Raw genomic sequence first — 23,151 nt, forward strand, 5'->3', positions numbered from 1 at the left:
ATCACAGATACTGAGACACAAGAGAGCCTAATGATTTATTTCTCTTGCACCATGAATTCAGGATGCTGTTGGGCCTTGGACATCAGGTTCTTCCAAATTATAGGCTTCTTAAAGTTCTAGTTACATAGAAAGATTAATACATGTGTTTGCATTGTTTTCTTTACAAAACTAATATTTCATTGTGTTCTTCCAACACCAGCAACAGATACACGCAGCATTTAGTACAACATTAGAAATAATTTATAGATTTTTCCCACTTCTCACTTGTTGATACTTCCAAGTATCTTACCTGCTTCCTCCATTTATGGCTCTAATTGTTATTGTTAACACTGTTTTAGCTACAGTTTAATCTGTATTTCAGTGCTTTCCAGTTTATTAGCAGTCATCTATCATCTCTTCTGAAACTTACAGGATGTGGGTTTTGGCTGTGGCACTAAGAAGCTTTTTGCAGCTTTAGAGAAACTGTTAATTTTAGAGGACAGGAGATATTTTCCTTTAGATAACAAATAAATTAGTAAATATGTAGACAAAGTTGTGATGTCTTATTAAATTGTATTTACTACTATCAAACATTTATAAAAGTGACATCTGCTGAAGGGTCTCATGCAATTTACAGAGTGTCAAAATTCCACCTAAAATCACAAGCTTAATATTTTCTCTTGGCAGGCTCTAGGTATCTTCCTAACAACTGCCTTATTTAAACTCTTTGTATCACTTTTTAGGTGTGTTTTTTTCTCTCCTCTGACTAGAGACAGGAACATGGATGAAATTCAAGCGAACTGAATATACTCTTCCAAGTCAGAAGTATGAGTTTACAGTCACATATTTGGAAAAAATTATTTACTGTACATCTAGATGCAATATATTTCAAGAAAGAAATGCTAAACATTGGGTAACCCATCTAGAACAACAAGAAAAGGCAGCAGGCCTCACCTTTTTCCCTAGTTTCATTTGTACTTTAGTCTCTTCCTGTTTTGTACATATGACAACATAGGTAATACATTTCAGGGAACAAAATGAAATATTGCTTTAGAAATAGTCGGAATTGTGAAGCTTGGATGCAAAGTGAGATCTGAATGTGAGGTATGATCAAAACAAAGTAACAGATCAAACGTTAAGATTTCTGTTTTTCCTCACTTCCGATTTGTATGTTTGATTAAATTCTTACACTCCTTTTCTTCCCAACATTTATTCCTACCTTATTTTAAGTTTTAAATTCTTCTTTTTTTTCCAGAGAATTATTAGATCACTTGGGACTGCTTGGGTGAAACAAACTTTCTGCTACTTTGAAATTTCTGATTACTCTGGGCTTTCCCCACTATAAGAAAAAAGAGCAGACTGTAGAAAGCATATAGGAAGGGAGCCAACACCTGTTTCAGATGCTAGACAGAAATAAAGGATCTTCCGTTGTTTTTCAGTTACAAGTATTTGAACTGTGGACATTTTTCTAAACTGAAACCTAAGATCTCTTCTGGCTGCTCATCCCCTGCTGATTTTCCTATTCCACTTTTCAAACTCACAATCTGTGTTGCAAGCATTGATAGCTTACCCGCAAAGCCAGGTGCTTCCATAGGAGAATGGTTGCTACTTAATAAAATTATCTTCTCCTATATTCCTTATGTCATGTTGACCTGTAAAACATAAATGGCAAATGGCCATATAACAGATTGCGCTGGGTGCTTGCAATCCTGCCAAGATCACTGTAGTTGAATTTTCATTCATCATCAGTGCATGTGGTCTAATAATTTTAATTCGATTCTTTTAAGTGAAGAATTTTTCCCAGCCAATTTACTAAACCAGGGATAAATATTTTTTTTCTTTCTTATGGCATTGTATTTACACATCCACATAGAATGTGCTGTTCAAATGTGGCTTTGTGCTAAGCAGAACAAACTAAAGCCTGAATTTTTAGGTTCATGGTGGACCACTCCTTTAGGAAATTTTATATGACTGCCACCTGTATTCATAGAATTTTCATTGTAAAATCAGAACCTCATATTCAAACTGTTCTAGACCTATTTTCCTGCCATTGGTAATTTTATCACCAGAAACAGTCCTATACTCAAAGGTGGTGTGAAAGTGTATATTTCCTAAACCCCCTACTTTTCAGTTGTCACTGCTTTAAAAAGTTAAAATGCTTGCTTTTGGACCTAACTTGCAATATGAGAAAGAAAGAAAAAAAATTAAGTTACTATTCAGTAATGTGGTTATAGAAAATATATCTTTTCTTAGATCATTTTAATGTGTAAATAATAAAAAAGGCTGAAATTCATACTACTCTAGTTAGTTATTACGCTGAGGATATTCACAGTATATGTACTTTTCAGAATTTTTTTCAGCTTTACTTCTGTTTTTTGTATCATTTTTAGTGCTTGGTTTACTCTAGCTGTGGATAAGTCTGCAGTAATCTACTTTGAATTTCTTCTCTGCCTAAAAAAATAGTCTCCTATTTCCCTTGAATTGAAGAGTTTTTTCTCTTGCCTTCAAATTTGAGGTCCTGGCACTTTTAGTCTAATTTATTTCATATATGCAACATGGCTTTCTACTCAGAATGAAATGATTATTTTTCCTTTCCTAAACTGCTGGACTTCTGGGGCCATTTCTGTTCAAATTACTTTAGAGATGGGGAATCCAGTGGGGTGAGGAGGTTCAGATTACATTTTTTTTGTCTTGTGAAACTTAAGACCTTTTCAACTTGTAGTGGTTCCCCAATCCCTTTTAAACAAGGAATGTTAAATATTTTTCATTTGGAGAAAAAAAAAATCAGAAAATAAAATAACTTTTACCACACACACAGCCACTTAGCTCCTGTGAAAGTCAACTGGATGCAAGTACTGCCTTGTTAATGTTCCTGTTTTGTTATTTTAATGTCTCAGGGCTGGAACTTTCAGTCCCTAATCTGCAAAATTTCCATTTTTATTTTTTTCCCTGTTTCCATTATCCTCCCATGACAAAATAATTTTGTTTTTAAAGTACGCTTCTGGTAGCACTGCAGAAAAATCAGTCATCCAAACTTGAGTTTGCGAGAACACTCAAATACTGCTCCACTGAGCAGTCCAGTTTTTCCATAGCCCATCTGATGCCCTTTGCCCCTCAGTGAATGGGGGCTTTAGACTTGTAAAGAAGTCCTGTGGGGAACAAACTGGGAGCTTGCTCAAGAAAAAGAGCAAGTCTTAGTCCAGCACTTCACAACTAGGAAAGTCAGTTTCAGGTGGAATTGTAGCCAGATGGCCAAACATCTGCTAAGGAGAGATTGTGAGTTTTGAAGTACAACTGGAAGCAGGTTACCAACAGAGAAGTTCTGTTTTGCAGCTAAGTCAGCTTAATTTCCCTATCACAAAGAGTGGAGAAGAACAAGAAGAGGAGGACAGCTGGCAATCAGGGTCCATGCTTCAATAGACCAATGCTGTACAAATGTACAGCTCTCAGAAGAAAGACTGAGAGATACACAATTCAGAAAAATGTGTTGGTTAGGAAACCCCTAAGTATTCAGGTCTCTGTTCTGCCTGGCTGGAAACAAGAATATAACATTCTTCATGAATATCTTGGCTCCTTATGCAGGAGATCTGTACGCTTTAGTGCTCAACTGTCATCTGAGCAGGCTATATCTAATGAAAATGTATTCAGAATATATTCTGCAGTGGGGGTGTCTAGCAAGCCAGGGAAAAAGGGATCTTGAGGGTCCTGCTGTGACAGCTTCAGAGTTTGGCTTATGCTAGATCTTTGAGTAACCTGTTAAGTACGAAACTCAATCAGTGTACAGTGTTTTTATACACAATGGTCAAGAGAAACAGCAGGTTGATGAATGCTACTTACATGATCACCACTGATGCTCCGCTTGTGAGGAGGCAGTAAATAGTACCTTATCGTTAGCATCTTTCTTAGGTAGTACTAAGACACAGGGAACTACATGGACAGTGTTCCTGCAAAAGAGAAGTGAAGGGAAATAGAAATTAAGAGCCTAGATACAGAATCAAAATACAGAGCATCTTGGAGTTTCAAAAGAATCTCCACCAAAGAAAAAGCAGCTTCAAGTAATCTGAACTTTTCCAGCTTAGAAGGCAATTCCCTCATCTTGGACTTTCTGAAGGAACAAAAGAATGGGACAGACTTCCTGTCCTCTCTTTCCTGTTCCTTTGGTCTAGACGGAAGAGCAGTTTAATCTCACTGCATTTTACTCCTTGTTGAGACAAATTAACCTGGTGCCTATAGCCCTATGCTTTATGTACCCTACAAATTCATCTTGAGAACAGACTCCCAAAGTCTCACCCTCTGAATGGAAACCAGTGAGCTGAAATGTATCTAGGACAGTAACCAGTGTCTTCATCTCGCAGTAAATAGTGATTTAGATGGGTCTCACACCAGGATTTAGGAGCCATGTTTAAACGTAGTTTGAGACATCGGTCATAACACAGTCAAACAGGCTGAAGAGGACAAAGCTGAATGGCTTGAACATCATTCTATAACCCTGTATGACGCAGAGTTTATGGAAGCAAATTGCTACAGTTATTGTCAACCTCAGAAAGGCCACAGACTGAAACAGAAGCTTTCATTTACTCTTTTACCTCAGAGACAGTCCCCTAAAGATATGGTTGAGGCCTGTTGTTTGAACAATGGAGTCAAATTTGAATTGCCTCTGCCATAGCTGACTACAGAGTTCTAGGTTTTGGTCTGTCTGTCTGCTTCATTTCATCAGCAATAAAATGTATTTAAAAGAAAAAGGAGGAAAAGAAGGTAACTGCAATGCTAGTTTGTTTAATGAATGAATGAACTTTAAAAATATTTTTATTTCTTTCTGCCTTTGTATCCTGCTTGTTGATCCTGTATGGCAAGAAGCATATTTTAAAAAGAGAAACATCTCTTTGTGTATTAAAAAATGGAGTTGCATCCCTATCTGTGTCATGAGACAAAGAGGGAGTTATGTTTTAAAACTCTAGCTAGTATAATGCAGCAATACATACAGCACTCTACTTAAGGGCTTTTATCAAAGAATGCATTCCTCGCATAATATTTCTCCTTAGTAAGTAATAGTCTTATGACCGGTCTGTACTTTCACATGACTATAGTTGTTCATCATTGAACTTAGCATCAGATTTTTAACTTGTTTAATAAATAAAACAATAACAAAAGTAATAGCCAATCAAAGTGGAGGTTTGTGAGTATAGAACTAGTAAGGGAGATTTTTTGTGATACATATTTCTCTTGCTTTTGAGATAGAGAAATATTTCAGCTCTCCTTTAGAAAATACAAGTGTGGACATAATCAACAAGGGTGACTTTTATGCCTTTGAAAGACTATGTTTCATTTGAGGTTGGAATTCAAATAATATTTGCAGTATGTGGTAGTGTGTCCTGAAAAGTCCTAAATAGCATCTGGGAGGGCAAAGCAGGTGTTTAAGGATGAGGAATTTTAGAAAGAAAAAAGAGTTTTATGCTTTTTTTTTCTTGCAGCTGAGGGAGCTTTAAAATATTGCACAAATGAAAAAATGGTCAAGTGCTTGGCTCAAAAAATCTTCAAAGTACTCCCTAAAACAACCTAAATATGAAATAATAATCAAAAAATGAAACTAGGTATGAAATTTTAGCATCTGACTCATATTACATTCTGGGATGGAAGCTATTTCAAATGAAGAAAGCCCAGCAAAGAAACAAATGGAAAAAATAATCTATAAACATTTATTCAAAATCACCTTGTAGAAGCAGTAATATACTTACTGATTTGGGGCATTTACATAATTTTGTAGAATACTCCCCAAAATGTTTGTGCATGTCTCTAAAGAGTGTTTGATCCAGATTCACAGTGAATCTATGCAGTTTTTGCATTGCACATATCAAGTGATTTTTATATCAGATGATGTCAGGATGCTCTTTCCCTGATAATATTTTGCAAAATGAGCTAGTATTAGGTCACAGTGTAGCTCAATACATTTTACTCTGCTGGATTAAAGAATGCTTGTTCTTACAGAACAGGTTTTCAGAAGTGATCAGTCTTCACTTTTGTGCCAGGTTTTCAAGGAGGATCTTAGCAGCTACCTAGGCTCTGAAGTGAGTGGTTAGAGCTTTACACTGTACTGTAAGATTTTTAATAATCCGACTCATAATCTCACAGTGGAAATACTTGAGATCTCTTTAAAACTCTGGCCTTGTTTAAAAAAGTCGAGCTAATTTGAAAATCTGGTCCCATTGTTGCATGATTTGATTAATATGTATAGGCTTAACAATGGCATGCAGATACAGCCACAGGCAGACTTAAATATCTGTGCAACTTGCCACATCTGAGTAGTTCCTTGGGATGGATCATATCTGTAACTTCAAAGTGTATGATCAGTAAATCAGAAGGATTGCTCTTACAGATGAACTATGTAAAAGATGAAATGCTCTGCTGCATGGCAAATGTGTGGATGGAGTAAGGAGTTCTGATGCAAGGCACTCGCTATAAGAATACTTACCAGCTCTTGGCCTGAGTGATTCTGAACATTTGCAAAGCACCTAAGTAAATTGTTTTAAAAAGTCAATTTTATCTAAAAATATGGGTCATAACTTAAGCTTATAGTTCTTTACTGACTTTAGTTTTTTACACCAAGTGTTAGATTTCACCTCCTATATCTATATATATTTCAGTATTTTGCTCAATATATGTGTGATTTGCTGTTGATAGTTGGGCGCAACACACAAAATCTTGTCAAAGGAGCTTTATTTGTCTACAGTAGGTTGAAATAGCTTCTTTGTCCTTCTGTGATTTATAGAATATAATTTCTGATTGTTCTGCCAAATTTCTAGCCACAGTTGTGCAAACTTAATGTGCTTAGCACTAGTGCATCATCCCACTGAAAATATAGATGTTTGCCTATTCCTTGGTGTGCAATCTTGTAAGAATATATGACATGACATCTATAAATCTGCTATCAGCTTGATTAGGATTTGCAAACATTGATTGAGAAAGAAAGGCTTGCTTCTTACTTGCTAAATTTAGAGAGACAAATGCCTTTACCTTATGCATTGGGAGCAATTCATAAAAGCTTGGATCCTTTCCATCATTTTTAAAAAGACATCCTCTTGTAATAAAAAGCTTAGCAACTATTGGCCAGCTTCCCAAAATCCTCAGAACTACATGGCCACTTTCAAGCTATTTGCAAAGCATAGGTGCTGGATTGCATCCTCCTGTTACCTGTCAGTATAATCCTGCTGCAATCAGTTAAATTCCAAAACACAGTAAAGTGGAACGTGGCTGTATGTTTAGGACAAGGCTTTCCAAATTCAGAGCCCAAGTTTAAAAAAAAAACAATAATCAAATAAACAAAAAGGTTAAGGTGTCACATAGTATGTGTAAGCATTGTCCAGATCTTACACGGTGCAAATTCTATTTATTTCTGCTAATAGATGCATCTAGAGGTGTCCTAGGTTACATTACTGAATTTGGCAACACAATTTGTTGTCCTGAATTTCATGGAGAGTGACGACATTGCACTTTCCTGAAGCCCAGTTTCCTGACTTTGGTAGACAGATAATGGAAATAGGTTTGAATATGCTCTTTTTATTTGGGCAAAGATCCCTCTGATATCAGTGAGGGACGGTTAGATAGAAGTGTGCTCACTGCCTATCTGAGACTCACGCTGTAGTTAATATTTACAGAACACTTGGAAATCAGTGGATCAAGGTAGTTCAAAGCATTATCATTTGGGCTTAAGGTATGAACATGTTTGCACATCTCTAACCTATTCAAGGTTATAGTACAGTCACGATAGGCTGGGATTGTAGGCAAAAGAAAACTCCCTTTGGTAGAACATATAGCATGGATTAATCTTGCCTTTGCATTGCACCTTCACTCATGCTTGAACCGTTATCATACCAAAGAAGAAAATGCAGACCCTTGTCTAGTGGGCACACAGTTTCTCTGAGGTTTATTCCTAATGATAAGGTGGACAATTTAGAAAAGTTGGAGGAAAAATCCTTGCTGTTGCCTAGGTTACTGCTGCAGACACACTCAAATTGCTGGGGAAAAAATAGAGAGGGCGCAGAAGTTCCCACTTTGAGGGAAAGTGCAATTTACACCATGGCAGAGGAGAGCACAGTAACACGAAGCACATGGAATACATGAAGACACAAAGACCCATTAACCATGTTTTTTAACAGTGGAATTATATTCAGCTTGGCTGCATTTCCAGCAAAATAATTCAGTGGTTTCTTGCTAGACAGGTATTATAAATCAGCCTTATGCTGGATGGGCTAATACAGGTACTGTGATTTCACTTAATGTAGCAACTTGTTATTGAAATTGGAGATCACGATCTATATACCAAAGCCCCACAAAAATCTTGGGAAATCACTTACTTCATAATTTCTTTTCAAGAATCTAGTATGTTTTTGTTTTGACGCTGAAGAAAAAGTATACCGAATTATGGAAGAAGCTTCGTAAAATCATTAAGTTTTGACATTTCCTTACCTCTATTCTTTTTCAGGTAAGCAGACACTGCTAAACCTGATGGACTGAGGTGAACTATTCATTTACATGTTTTTATATGTATTCCAAATTATTTTCTTTTTCTTTTGTGTAAAATAATGCCCATCTAGAACCCTAAATAAATAAGCAACAAATCAGGCATGTCATGTGCTATCACAAGTAATAATTCTATCAGAATTTCTAATTTATTTCCTTCTGGAGATCTACAGTTTCTGTGCATATGGATTGCAGAAAACAGTGCTTCATCTCCAGTTTGACTTAGTGTTTGTTTTTCTTCCTTTTTTCAGGTGGCTGACAATCCCTTATTCTCTGGTACTGATTTCTTGGCATCACTTTGGTTAAAAGTCTTTTAGGGGCAGCTAACTGGTGGTCTGGGCAGACTTATTCCAGGTGTCCTGGGGAGCAGGATGAGATTTCTGATCTTCAGGTCCAACTACTGAAAATGTTCCACCTCGTGCTCCCTGTGCCAAATGCCCACAACGCTGTTAAATGTCACATGTTGCAGAGGGTTCCAGGAGCGTGAGGCTGTCTTTCAGATACCTTGGCCTTGCTTCCACTAGAAGTTACACTAAGCAATAACCAGGCTTTAAATTGGATCAGGTAGTTAGCGGGGGAGGGTTGCAGACTCCCAGCTTAGTGGCTTCCTTTTGGCTTCCCATCTTTAGGAGAAGCACAATCTCTTGCTTTTTTGGTGAACTTTTTGTTAGGAAACAATTTTATGTAGCTCTCATCTTCTTGGAGGTCCATCTTGAAAGGTGAACTGATGGATCCTTTCTCTGCATAGAAAGCACTTAAGCCTGTAGTCAGCATTCACCTTTTCTTGACTGAAGAGAGAGAACCAGATGGGAATGGCTGTGTTTATTGTTGCACATGAAACCAAGATCAAGACTGGCCTTACTTGATCTAATGCATATGTTTATACATTTCAAAATCAGTTTTCCAGTTTTCTACATAAGAAAATAGCACTTTCCAAACATAAATATTTTAAAAATCACCTTGTTGACAAGTGTTCTACTTTTGTACTTCCCGAATCTGTAGATTGTCCTCACTGGCTGACTGAAAGAGATTGATCCTTATCTCATGATAAACTCTTTCTAATTGCTAAACCAGGAAATGAAGACTGTTATTGTGGCATGCCCTTGCACAGGGTCCCCAGGTGGAAAAGGTGAGACAAGGAGGCAGAGTGTCACTGCACTCAGTCTCTCATCTATGAGCATTTGTACAGGTCTACTCACAGTCAGGCTTTAATCTATAGTATCTAGACCATGATAGTGATAACTGTATTTTGTAGATCTTTACTCCATGATAAATCTCATTGAAATCAATTTGAAGCACTAAAAACACAAGAGACCATATAAAAGACCTTAAAAATGATCAAGACCTTATGCATCACTTTTCTGACTCTCTGTTCCAGTACTATGGTTCTTGGACTGCATTAGCGTTCCTGTGTAATGAGGTCACTTTAATTACCTACCTTTTTCAGACTTAAAAGTAATGAGGTCACTACTCAAATGACATATCTCCTAATTCTGGGGACCATCCAGTTGGCACTTTAATTCAGGAAAACAAGGACGGCAGGAGACAACATAATTTGCTCTTGTTTTATTTTTTGCTTTATAAAACAGTGATTTTCTGTCTTTCGCTTAGGAGGGTTTGGAGGAAGAGACAGTCAATTCTTCCATTACATCATCAATAGGCATAATCATCACACTAATGCTTTTAAAGCGTGGGACAACTAGTCTATAGCCCAGAAAAGGATAAAATGCAATGTGTTAATGTACATCCTTTGTTTCAGTCATCTTCACTCATTACGCACAGCACAACCACCAAAGGCTCTTTACTACCCCCAGTAAAACCAGAGGCACGCTATAAACATTACATGGAGCTGAATTAACAGTGCAGCAATACGAACAACTTCACTGAATTCACTAGTAATATGTCTACTTCACTATTGAAGGAAATCGTTCAGTGTAAATCAAAATACAAATTAAGATCTCTTAAGTACCCAAAACAGCCAGAGTCTTCTCTTCCTTGTTCATGTCCACTACTACTTTACTGCGAGGAAAGGTTTTTATATTTCCTTGCAGAAATTACTGACTCCATATTTTATTTTAATTTACTTTTGGTATGTGAATTTAGCTCTGGAGGAAGGTGCCATACTCACAGCTGTGGAAGTCTGGTTTACTGCCTCAGAACAGATGCTGCAGAGCAAACTTAGTAATGTTGACTTCCCAAATGCTTTAGTCCTGGTGTAAGAGGATGTAAGGTGAAAAAAAATCCACCAACAATAAAGTTCAGTTAATGCCAGTGTGGCAGTTTTTGATTAAAAAAACAGTTCTGCCTGAGAAGATGCTCCACATTGTAGTTGTCATATGTCATTCAATGGCATCTTGTGGTGAACTGCACCAGCAGTTGACTGTCCTATCTTCTGGACTTCAGTGCCAGCCTCTGAGACAGCCTGACTTCAAATCCTTTACAAAGGCAAGATGATTTTATTACTTTTTGCTGATTATATTTTCTTCATGGATTCTCTGTCTAATAGATATACCATTTTATTAAAATGAAAAAAGGAGGTAATTCCTTATAATATGACATTTTAAATATTTTTTGAGAATTGGTATTTGCTGGGTAGTATGTATTTTATGAAAAGTATAAAAGTTGTAGGCCATCCCGGCTGGGAACTATATTGTTACTCTTAATAAAATGAAAGACATTATCTTGTACATCACTAAGTTTATCTTAACAGCCTTATACATCTCCAAGGTCCTTTACTATCTTCATGAATCTCTTGCACTAGGCCGCTGAAACAATATCTGACCCCTGAGGGCACTACCAGCCCTGACTGTTCCTGCCTAGCCTCTCCTGGGGCCTCCCCCTGCCCTGCCTGTGGCCCAGGACCTCATTTCAGCCCAGCCTGGGACCATCAGTCCCTGCCCCAGCACTGCTTTAGGTGGACCTGTGTCCTGGTCGTAGTTGTCCTGGTGCTCCCCCCTGCTGTCCTCGCTAATGGACTGGATTTGCTGGGTGGACTTGGGACCACCCTGTAGGCAGCTTTGTCTCCAGCCCTGTTTCCAGTCCTCTGTCCCAGATGGACCTTGAACCTGTGCTCCAACCCTGACTCCATCTCTGTTATCTGAAAACTAGAGACTGCTGTTGGAAACGTTCCTTGGATATTTTTCTCCACAGTGTTTTGAGCTTTGGGTGTACCTGCTGAAACCACGATCAGACCTGACAGTCAATTTGGAAATTTTGCTTTCTGTCAGTACAGCATGCATTTGAATGTGTATTATCTAATGTAAAGGTGCTGTGTCACCATCTGAGTCATCTTATTGCTAAAATCATTTATATGAACAACACTCCACATAGTGAACCCGATTTATATTGTTACATTCTAAGTAAAGGACATAAATAGAGAAGGAAAAAGATCTTCTGTGATTCTGTTGTTGCTAGGGGATTTGAGAACTGCTATTTGTATCAGCAAGGGGTATAGTTCAACAATTTACAACACTAAATGAAGAATTCCTTTTCACATGTTGCATTGTGTCAAAAGAAGCAGCATCTGTAATCATTGGTACTAGGCATGTCAGAGGTGCAAGGTCAGTAATCAAGCTGAACAGTAAGAAAAAAGAACTGATTTGCTCTACTTCAGATTATGATCACATAATTACAGACAGCATCATATGGATTTTCATTTGAGATGGTATAAGAAGGGATAAGTCTTATATGTTACAATATCTAGACCTCACCAAGATGCCCCCAAACCACTATTAGACTATGAATAACTAGATCAGGATATTTCTTTTACTGAAACATGTTTTTATACCAAACAGCATAAAAGTGAAGAGTATGTAATCTGGGATGAGGTATTCAATTTGAAGTCAAGAACTAAACTTTTCTTTGTATTCAATAGCAGACATTTCCCATGTTAGATTTCCCTTAATGTTAGAAGGGACAAAATCAAACAAAATCTCCACAGAGCAGAAAAAATCCATCCCTGCAATCCCTGTGAGTCATAAATCCAGAAAGTGCCTAATAAAGGACCTAATTCTTTTACATGTTTTCTGATGCCTATCTCCATAATGCCTTACATTTCTAGGTTTTTAAAATGGAACTGCTTATGGATAAAGCACCAAGTAAATTAGTAAAAAATAGACTTATTTTTTTTCACCCGCCTGTCAAGTTGAGCACAGTCTGTGAAGCTTAATTTGAGACTACATACATTTTGACAAAAATAACTTACACTTTCTTATTCCTCCCCCCAGGGATTTTTTCCAATAGAATTTATCTAAGATTTTGAAATCAGAAGGGGAAAAAAAACAACAAACCTTCCAGCTAGCAGGATGATGACTTTTTGCAGTTCTACTTTTATTTTTAATTGAATTTTAATTGATTGGTGGAAGTGCAATAGACATAGAAGTCCACTCAACAGAACAAGTACAGGACCACATCAGCAAGGAAAATACATCAAAGTATGATTTTTGCCAGTGTGTGTCTACAGTGACCTGTGGTATGCTCAACATGTAATTCATTCTCTGGTTTCTTTACCAAGGCTGTCAACAATGAAGGTAATCAGGACTAATTGTAATGGTGAGTTTAATTGTCTGGATGCCTGTACATTATAAAGAGAACAATGTGCTTAATGACCTTTGGTTGCCAGTGACCCAATGTTTTGTATCACTCACAGCTCTAATTTTTATCTGCCTACCATTTTTTGGGTGAGATGAGCCCATGGAAACCATTTTGTCTTTCTCTGGCATAATCTATGCCAAAATCTTCAGCAAGTAATTTCTCTCTCATGTATAATTTTTGGATGAGAACACATCATCTGGAAAGACATCCCACTTTGATATTCAAGCATCAAACAATGCCTTGTGTCTATTAGGAAGGTTTTAATGTGATTAATAGAAGTATCTTTTATTGTATTTTAAGATAGCCTTATAGATGTAATAGTCTGAAGACCTGATTCAAGGGACTAAATAGTTCAGCTTTTTTTTTCTCTCTCTTCTTTTTTTTTTTTTTGGAAAGTCTAAGATGGTAAGATCAAGACAGAGCCTCTGGATCAAACTGCAGCTCCAGGATAATGATCTCCTACTGCCACACGAATATGCAAAGTCTGAACTGAAGACATTTCAAAGCAAGAGATACTGATGCTCAAATGTTTTAGTTTAAGGATTTTCTTTTCTGCTGTGTAACTTAAAGGTGACTTTGCATGATGAAAGCTAGTGCAGAAGAGAGAACAGTGTCTTTATACACTACTAATTGTCCTAGCAGTCTCTTTGGGCAAGAAAAAAAGAACAGGTATTATTCGTTCATTTTCACCACGCTACTGCATTATTATCATATACAATTACTGTAACTTTCATTAGCAGAAAAGGGAAATTAGAGATTAGGACAGCACAGATGCTCTAAACAGCTGTAACAATGTTACTTGTGCATAATAATGTGGACGATGTGTTTGATTACTAGTGGCCATTACTGGCCAAACCTACGTGATATAACAGAAAATCCTTATAGCATAGACTCAACACAAAAAGAGATGGTGCCTAATTCAAACAAGTTCTATTCAAAGCAGTCACTGAGGGATGATATAAAACAAATGAGTAGACATGGTGGGCAGAAGGGAAAGGAAGTGACAAATAAACACTTTTAATGAGAACACCCAAAGTCACAGCCAGCTAAGTAACTTAGAATTAGTTGTGTCATCACAGTTTGAATATATATGTCACATCTTTTTGCCTTTTCTGTAAATAGCCATAAGCAGATCAAAAAGTATTCAGTTGCATCCATATCACAATTGTATCCATGTATCCATTAAAAATCTTTTCTTAATGTCGTATAATTGCATTACTTTCTTGCACTTGTCAAAAATGTGACACAAAGTAGTTTCTGCTCTGTGACTGAATGCATACACAAATATGGCTTGCAAAAAACTTACACATATTGCTTGCTATGAACAATAAAAGATATGCCATTCCATTAACTTTTCCTGGAAAGAAAATTTCAAAAATATACCTTTCACAGAAAGCAAGCACAAGACCTTTACAGCTACAGTAAACAGACATTTAAAGGTCTGACTTAATTATTTTTCATTGCCCACCCGACTTTAATTACACATTCTAGCCTTTGGTGAATCAATAGGCTTCTAGAACAAGATGAATATGTGTGTGTATAAGTGTGCTATTGAGGGATATATTCACCTTTTAACATAAATAATGGGCCCAATTTTCAAGGAGGTATAGAACTGAGTGTAGAGCTTTCAGTTTTGCTGTCTTAAGCTACATACAGAGCTGCAGCTCAATAAATATGCACAGATTTGTAGTGGTGTGCAAATTCAGAGAGCATTCAGGCTTGTGTCACAGAAGGTAACGCTGAAGGTGGGGAGGGCAGTGGGAGCTGGCCCTAGGGCTGGCTCACAGGAAGTCCAACTTTTCTGCCAAGAGCTTACTATCTCCGTGAGGCTCATTAGCTTAGGAATAACACTGGATAAAAGCAAGAAGAGTCCATTTGGACGTGGGCTAATATATCTGTGAGTTAAACTGACCTGTCTGGGAACTGCGGTACCTCAGGAAACTCCCCTTCAAGAGCGTTTGCCTCAAACAAGATGTTTGGAAGCAAGTGGACCTCGAAGACAGCTGGCATCCTGGGAAAAAATCTTCTATTCATTTTGGTACCTTGCTGCAGACCTAATAAAGCTTGGAGGTCACTGCAGGTATACAAAATTGTTCAGAATTGGGATAGGATTTAGGCCCAAAGTTGTAATGATGAGTCAATGTGTTTTTAATATGTGAAGTTTACCTTTTTAATTTTTATTCCATCTAGCTTCTTTTTGATGTATAACCTTATCAGTTCTTCCGTAGGCAAAATTCCCATTAGTTTGAAGAAGAGATTTTTCTGGTGAAGATGCCATAACCACGCAATGCTTGTCCATCCAACAGGCTGCTGGGTGTGTTTAAATTCTAATTGATGTGTATACTGAGATACGTGATTATTTGCAAGCAAGCCATCTCTGTGTGCCTAGGCTGCTATGAAACCTTACGGAAGATTAAACAGAAACTGGGATCTGAGCCCAGGAAAACCAAACCACCGCTGCCAAAAAACAATATACTGAAACATTATACATCTGACATAATACCAAGTAGTTTCATTAGCTTTGTGTTTGCAAAACTCCTTTCTTAGCAATGTTGTTTTTTAAAGCCGCCTCAGACTGATTCTGCTTGTAAGAAAGCATATAAGCCTCTACTGTAAGTTGTTCTGTGCCGTTCCAGTGCTCAGGCCTGCAAAACCAGCACATTATACTCACTTATCTTTTGTGTATGAAATATACCTAAAATCATGTCTCTGTCCTTGAAAATGACTTAGTTTAAATGCCCATGCTGCAGTCCATCAGAAGAAAACAAACAGGAGGCACTACACATAGTTCAACCCCTTCTCCCTAAGGGAGGATCCAAAACGTGTGTTAACTTTTCCTGAGGTGCAAATGATTTCTTAGTTCAATAGTGGGTAAGGCCAGCTGCAGGCGCTGCCGAGGTTGTACAGGAAAGATCACGCTACGGGTTTTGTTCAATAAATAATTATGCTCCTTTTGCATGGTTTCTTGGAGGCCTTTGATCACAAAAATGAAGCCTGTGGTTGTCTCTATTCATTTGGTTTTTTCCTCTCCTGTTTACAAATGACTGACTCACCACTGTGTGATCCTGAGGGGTGCACAATCCAACAATGGAGTGAATCAGCCAAAACAGAGTCATGTCCTGCTTTAAAAGAGCAGACCGGGCATATTCAGAAACACCTCAGCTTCAAAAAGCAAAATGCTTACATTGCTGAATGTTAGAGCCACAGGGAAAGAAGTTTGCCTTGTGAAAAAAGCTGGTGGTACACACTACAGTAAGGATTTTGATATTTGTATCCTACGTTATCTGCAAGCTACTGAGAAGTCTTGCAGGAAGCAGATATTTTCAGGTGCATTTGAATATATGGAAACCTGGCATAGTCTGTCACACAGTGTGAAATCAGATGAAATGGAAATACTGAGTTATGGTGTAGCAGTGGAGGATGCTGAACACAGAACAATATAATTTAAACAGTGTTGGTGGTAGGCAGGTAGGCAGGCCGTGTTTGACATGGTTTGGTTTTACAGGAAGAAAATGTAGTTTTATTTGTGACAATGCCATTTAATGCTTGTTTCATCTCATCTGTACATCATGCAGGATTTTGAAATCTCTGCACAGCCAAAACACAACAGTGAACGTGTAAACCTGAAATTTCTTAGTCTGGTCTCAGCAGAGCATTTCACACAGTTTTAGTTTTAAGTTTTCCTTTCTTTTTGTCTGATAGTAACATTTGCAAGAGTTTCACTTTTAAGTTATAAATTTTTTCAGTGGCATAGAGTGGATAGATCAACTATGGATCAGTTGATCAGTAGTTTATTGGCATCTCATAATAGTACTAGCTGGAACAGGATACAAATAACAACATTCAAACAGGATATTAAAACCTGATAGGGTAGAGGCACAACACCAAATGAATATAGCACACCATAGACCTGATTTCCCTAGTGTCTTGCTCCTTGTTGATTAATATATGAATGTTAAGCGAACACAAACTACTGTAAAATGCTGCTTATCAGAATATGATAAAAGTGATCCCAGTTTAAAGAACTGGACAAACAGGCCCAGGTTAAAAAGACTGGTTTCAGAATCCTTGCAGTTTCTTGAACTAACATTATACATAGGACAATAAGCATGTATTTAATAGAGATGGCCACACAGGCTGAAGAAAGAAAATTCCATCCTTTAAAGCAAGAAGAGGAAACTCTTCTGCTGCTTATGTATTCTAGTTCAAAGTCCATATTCACGTTGGTAAATGGGTGCTTTTGTACACAAGCTTTTATGAAAAGACTGGGAGCATGACATCTGAAAATGAATTCCTGAACATTTCTGGTATGACCATATGAAGTTTAGTGACTTAAACTAATCTTACTGTAATTCTTTAGGAAAAAAACAGCTTAAAAATGTTCACTTGAAGACTCTGGATGAGCTATCTCCAATTAAATCCACTGACCAATGCAAAAATTATCATTATCATTATCATATATCTTGACATTTCAGACACTTTGCCTTTTTTTTTCCTCTGATTCTCCTTTTACAAATAAAAGAATGAAGGACAGTTATTCAGGGAGAGACTTAAAAGAGCAGAAAATGCATTAAAACAATGGTTTTTAAAGTGTCATCTATACCAAATCAACTTACTGAACCCACAGGACACTTATTTAGTAATTTCTAAACTTCTGCCTTCACCGTGCCTGCCAGCACTTGGAGACTGTCATTCACCTTCATATGCCTTTTCTTCATTACATACCGAGGCTTTTTTTTCCTTTTTTTTTTTTTTTTAAACTAGGAATATGAAGAATTAGTTTACTCAGTATTTTAAGAAAAATGTAAAAAATTCAATACAATGAATTAGTAAGGGCGTCCTGCTGTTAATATGGTTTTTTGACTTTTCATGAACATCCAGGGACCTCAATCAAGCAGTACAACATACCCAAGCAAAACTAGCCCCTGTTATGAGGAGCTTACAATCACAGCCGATAGCAGGCAGAAACTGCAGACAAAGAGGTGAAGAAAGGGCTTGTGGAAGAAGTTGTGAAATGATCTTGGCTAACACAAGTGCAGCCCTGATTACCTGGAAACAGTGAAACAAAAGCAGCAGTTCTCATTTATCAGGCCGTTTCTATGTAAAGGTGTGAGCTGGGCTTTTCTGGAGCATATTCGGCCTTCTCTGGTTAAGCTGTCTGTAGGAGTCATATGCTGTTTCTGACTTGCCCACTGAAAAGCTGCTTCTAGCAGCTGTCCTGTGTTGTCCATCCTCCCCTCCCAGGATGCCCTCACCTCTGGACCGAGCTGCAGCCCTCAGTGCGTCCGGCAGCCTCTCCCAGTTCAGGTCTGGATCCAGAAGACTCGCTTTGGCCCTTGCGATGCCCACTTGTTCCCCACTCCCTCCTGGGGAACAGGATGAGACTGAAGGACCATGTCGCCTGCACCCAAGTGCTGTTTTGCAAGTCAGTTGCTTCAGCAGAATAATCTTGCATTATCTAATTGCAATCAAGCAATCACTCAGTGTTCTGGGTTTCCAAATCTATTTTATATTTTGTCAAGCAGAGACAATGCTTTAGGATGAGCTGCAAGGTCTTTCTGTCAAGCTAGTAAAGGTTATCTGAGAACATCCAGCAGATACTTTCACAGCTTTTAACCACGGCTAAATTAGTTTGTGAGGCCATATTTGCTTATTTGGGATACAACGGCAAGACTCACTTTCAGCAACTTGGGCTACCAGGTAGCACAATACAGCCAGACATATTAAGGGGGCAACCAGGGGTCCCAGACTCTAAAGACTCCAGAACTGTTGCACTGAGAACCCCCACAAAAGTCGTGTTCTGATTGAATTTGTTTTTGTTATTGGCCAACTGCTTCCAGGTATCTCCTGTTTAGCACTTATTTTTTCTGCTGGTTGCTCAGATACTAGTGCGGTGATGTTTTTGTTTTCTAATTGCTAGTCACCATTTGTGACTAACCTGCTCAGAGGAGGGTTCAGTAGTAAATTTGTTTCATTGTGCAGGCTGAAAGCACAAGCAGTCTTCTCAAAAACCTGAACAGTTCCCTTTTTTTAATCTCACAAGTGGACACTCTGGCATGTCTTTGTGAAACCGTATTTTGCAGGGATTCTTTGGCAGCGAAAGTAAAATCCCTCCCATGAATTCTACTTTGCAAATCTGTGTTTCTGGCTATTGGATTACATAGCATAGTCTAATAGATTTAATTTCCCAAACCCTCGTGGAAGTGTTGCAGTTTTTCTTGCAGAGCATGAATTGGGTTCTCTTTGCCTTTATGTATTTAACTCATCTGTCATTTTTGCAGCATTTTCTACAGTGGTAGAAAAGTGAATGTGGATAAGTACAGCACTGTGGGGTCCCAAAAAACAGATGGGATCTCTTCTCACTGTTTTATCCCAATGGCAACAGACTTCAAAAGAAAAAGTAAGAGTAAGTTGCAGTTCTGAAGTAGCCTGGCCCACTCTGGCCCAGTTTGCTGGTCTACCCTTGCCTCCTCCATCTTCTGCTCTATACAAACAGTTCTTCCTCTAAATAAGTGTACTTACACTTCTTTTTTTTTTTTTTTTTAAATCTTTTAGTCCAGTCCAGTGACACATACTGTGTGTGAGCTAAAAAGATCCACGTCCCTTTTTCTTTTTGAACAGTGTAGCTGCGGCCACCTTTCAGCTGAATGGCTCAGGTGCTTCTGGCAGCAACCTGAGTTGCATAGTCTTACTGCCTCTGGCCAGTGCATTGCATTCAGTTGGTACATCTCCTCAGCGCTCTTGATAGGGCTCTGTCTCTGAAGAGGCATAATTCAGCCACAATTCCATCACTCTGCTTTGTAAGATTTGCCTTGATTGAATTAGCGTCTCTGCAGGTGGTCTGTCTCCAGCTACACTGTAATGAAATGGAAAGGGGCTGAAAGCAACTGAGCGCCCTAATCTTTTTCCAGGGGAACCAGCTAGGCCAAAGTACTCTGTCTAAATAGTAGAGCTCGCTCAAAAAATCCCAGCCACAAAAGCGTTATTTTTCTACATCAAAATCTTTCACCCTACTGTTTGATGAACTACTGGTAGCAATCTGTGTGCGTTCAGACTAGTTCTTCTACCCAGTCTCTTCTTGGAGTGTGTAAGTAATGAATAACTGAATTTTCATCAAGATCAGGGGAAAAAAAAATTGGGACACCTCACTGCCCCATAGTGTAGGCTTTTTTTTTTTTGCCCATCAGCTTGTACCAGTCTCATTAAGCTATTGATAACACCAGAGCTATTGTAAACACCTGACTTTATCTTAGTCTAAGAATGGCTTCCTACCACTCGGCAAAAGTGAAAAAAAAGGTTATTTTACAGCCCTTTGAACACATTATTTGAAGCAGTTTAAAGTGAATTTAAACTTCATGATATTACTTTTTAAGTTAAAAGACACATTATGGCATAAAAATAAACTCCTTAATCAAAATTCTATGTGAAATGTGAAATCTTAAAGAATATAACTTGACTTTGAATAAAAGTGCACCAGTTTCATAGAGTAAATGGGATAGGTCAATAAATCTTCCTCTGGGCAGAGTATGACCTATAATCCAGAAGCTGAACGGGTAGATCTTCAATATTTTATTTTTCTCTCCATTGAATATGTTACTCTGTGGCAAATTTATTTTAAAGCACTGAAGAAGAAATTATTAGATTCTTCATAAGTATTTGTTACCTTAACCACTGAACTGTCTGAAAGCTTCAGAAACATGAATTTTTATAAGAAACCTTTGCAATAATTTGTCATCTCCATTTTACAGATAACTTCCTAAAGTAGAGAGGATATTTAGGGCTTGGTTCTGTTTCCTGAACACAGGTGTTTAGAGGAATCCAAGGCTACCCAAGGCATCCACATTAGGATAAAAAAAACAACATATGCCTGTCTGGACTTGTGGTTCAGGCCTTGGATATTTTAAGAAACATTAAATACATATGGACAACTGAAACTCGGCCCCAAGTGTCCTTTAATTTGAGCTGCCAACCTGAAAAATACCTATGACCCAGTTTTTACAGAGCAGTTTGAATCATATTAGTACTTAATTTGTGCGCATCATGGCTTCTGTTGGTGCTGGTTGCAGGTATGAGTACTGAGACCCAGGTCCTCGAGGCTTCCAGGTGGGCACCCAGAAGTGGTCACCCATGAGCACGCTGGTCTCTGAGCTAGACCCCAGCTGCTCCTTTGATACCAGCCCACTAAAGGACGTGCTTCTCAGGACTCTGCTTAGGAGTCACCCAAACCCAGAAACACCTGAGGTCTGCAGGCTGGGCTTTGTGAGACTTATCAAGGAACGGCTCAACAGAGTCACTGCCTGACAGCTCAGCCCCTCCTGAGCCACCTGCCTGAGTGCTGTCAGGACGTGAGGACTGCTCTTGCCCTGTTTGCAGAAGCACGTTTCTTAGGTCTTCTCAGAAATCCTCACAAAAGACAGTCACTGCCACAGCCCTGAGGGCACCACCAGCTCTGACCATCCCTGCCCACTCTCTGGGGCTTCCTCCACCTGCCCACGGCCCAGGACCTCATGTCAGCCCACCAGGGCCGTCAGCTCCTGCCCCAGTGATGACACTGCAGGGATGGCCTCCAGCTCCCCACAGCCCTGCCCTGCCCGGCCATGGGCCCCACCAAGCTGGACTCCAGCCTGCCACTGGCTTCCTGGCTCGGCTTTGGACCTGGCTCATCACTGTAGACCTGCTCATCTGTGTCCGACCCTGGTTCCCCAGCACCCTGTCCCTTGCTGCGCCCTGACAGACGCAGAGTAAAATAGAGCATCTGGCCAGATCCCCTTTATTAGGAGTGATAAGATACTCAAATACCATTTGTACTAATGTTGGGTGGGTTTTGTTTGTTGGTTCCCTGATTTCACACAGCCTGAGTATTGTTCAGCTCAAGACAATAATTAATTCATTTTCTTTCCACATAAATGCCATCCAGAAAAATAGGAATACTGAGGTGTGCACAATAAGCATACGGAAAGCTAGTATCTTCTATATATTAGACTAAGGTGCTTTCTGGTATGGGTGTGCTCTGTCTTATCATCCGAAACAACCAGCCTTTTCACGGCATCATTAGTACAGGAGTAATTAAGCAATGGAGGAGTGTGTGTGTACACATAAGTGTGATTTAAGACATCGATTTCTAATTCTTTACAAAGGATAGTGCATTTAAGCTGACTGTGTATCTTCAGTTTGTATTATCCAAGCACCAAGTTACCGTATGAGAAGTGTGTGCATGGGGGAAATAGCCTTTTTTAGCCGTCCAGTAAAAGACCTGATCACTTTTCACTTTCCATTTTAAAGGGAGGTCTTAGGCGTCTGTTCCAAAGGGGCCTCAAGGCTGTGAAACCCAGAGGAGATCCTCAAAGATACTTCTCTACAGTTCAAAATAAAATGTCTATTTTGTAAAAAGAAGTGGGATGTAAGAAACACACCCGTCCTTAAGAGCTCCCATTGACTGCCTGCTCAGTGTGCTGCCTTTCTGTAGCTTCCCTTTAGAATTTCAGTTCCCTCCTTGTATAGGGGAGTCAGTGCACATGTATAAGATTCTGTGAAGCCTTGCATTAGGGGCAGGATGCTGAAATGTTAGGTGATATGAAATGACATTTTGATGTTTAAATTCCACCTGTAAATTTAGCTGACAATGGCACATGTTTTCCTTTCTGAGACCCAAGCAGGCCTGTTGAACACCTGAGTGAGCCTCAGAGTAACACATGCTGTAATACAGTCCAATCATTAGGTAGTATAGGTGCTCCAGCAGCTTAATTTAGGTTGCACAAGTCATGTGCACTCTCAGACATCCTTACTTTGGATGTTTAACTAAAAAATCTGATAATCCTTGAAATAATGTCTCACTAAATAAATTTTTATGAAAGTCAAATAAGTGATGGAGGAGTACTAGACACTAAACATGCCATCTGAGTTAAGAGAGCAGAGACAGTTACTTCACAGACTTCGTACTTGTGTCTGATTATTGATAGGCATGCACATGGTACAGAGTTTGGGACTTTTTACTAAGATGCAATTTTGTGCTTTAACTAAAAACTTTACTGAAAGATTTGTCCATTCTACAGCAACTGAACA

Source organism: Gymnogyps californianus, chromosome 2 (genome assembly GCF_018139145.2).
Source record: "Gymnogyps californianus isolate 813 chromosome 2, ASM1813914v2, whole genome shotgun sequence".
NCBI classification, from domain to species: Eukaryota; Metazoa; Chordata; class Aves; order Accipitriformes; family Cathartidae; genus Gymnogyps; species Gymnogyps californianus.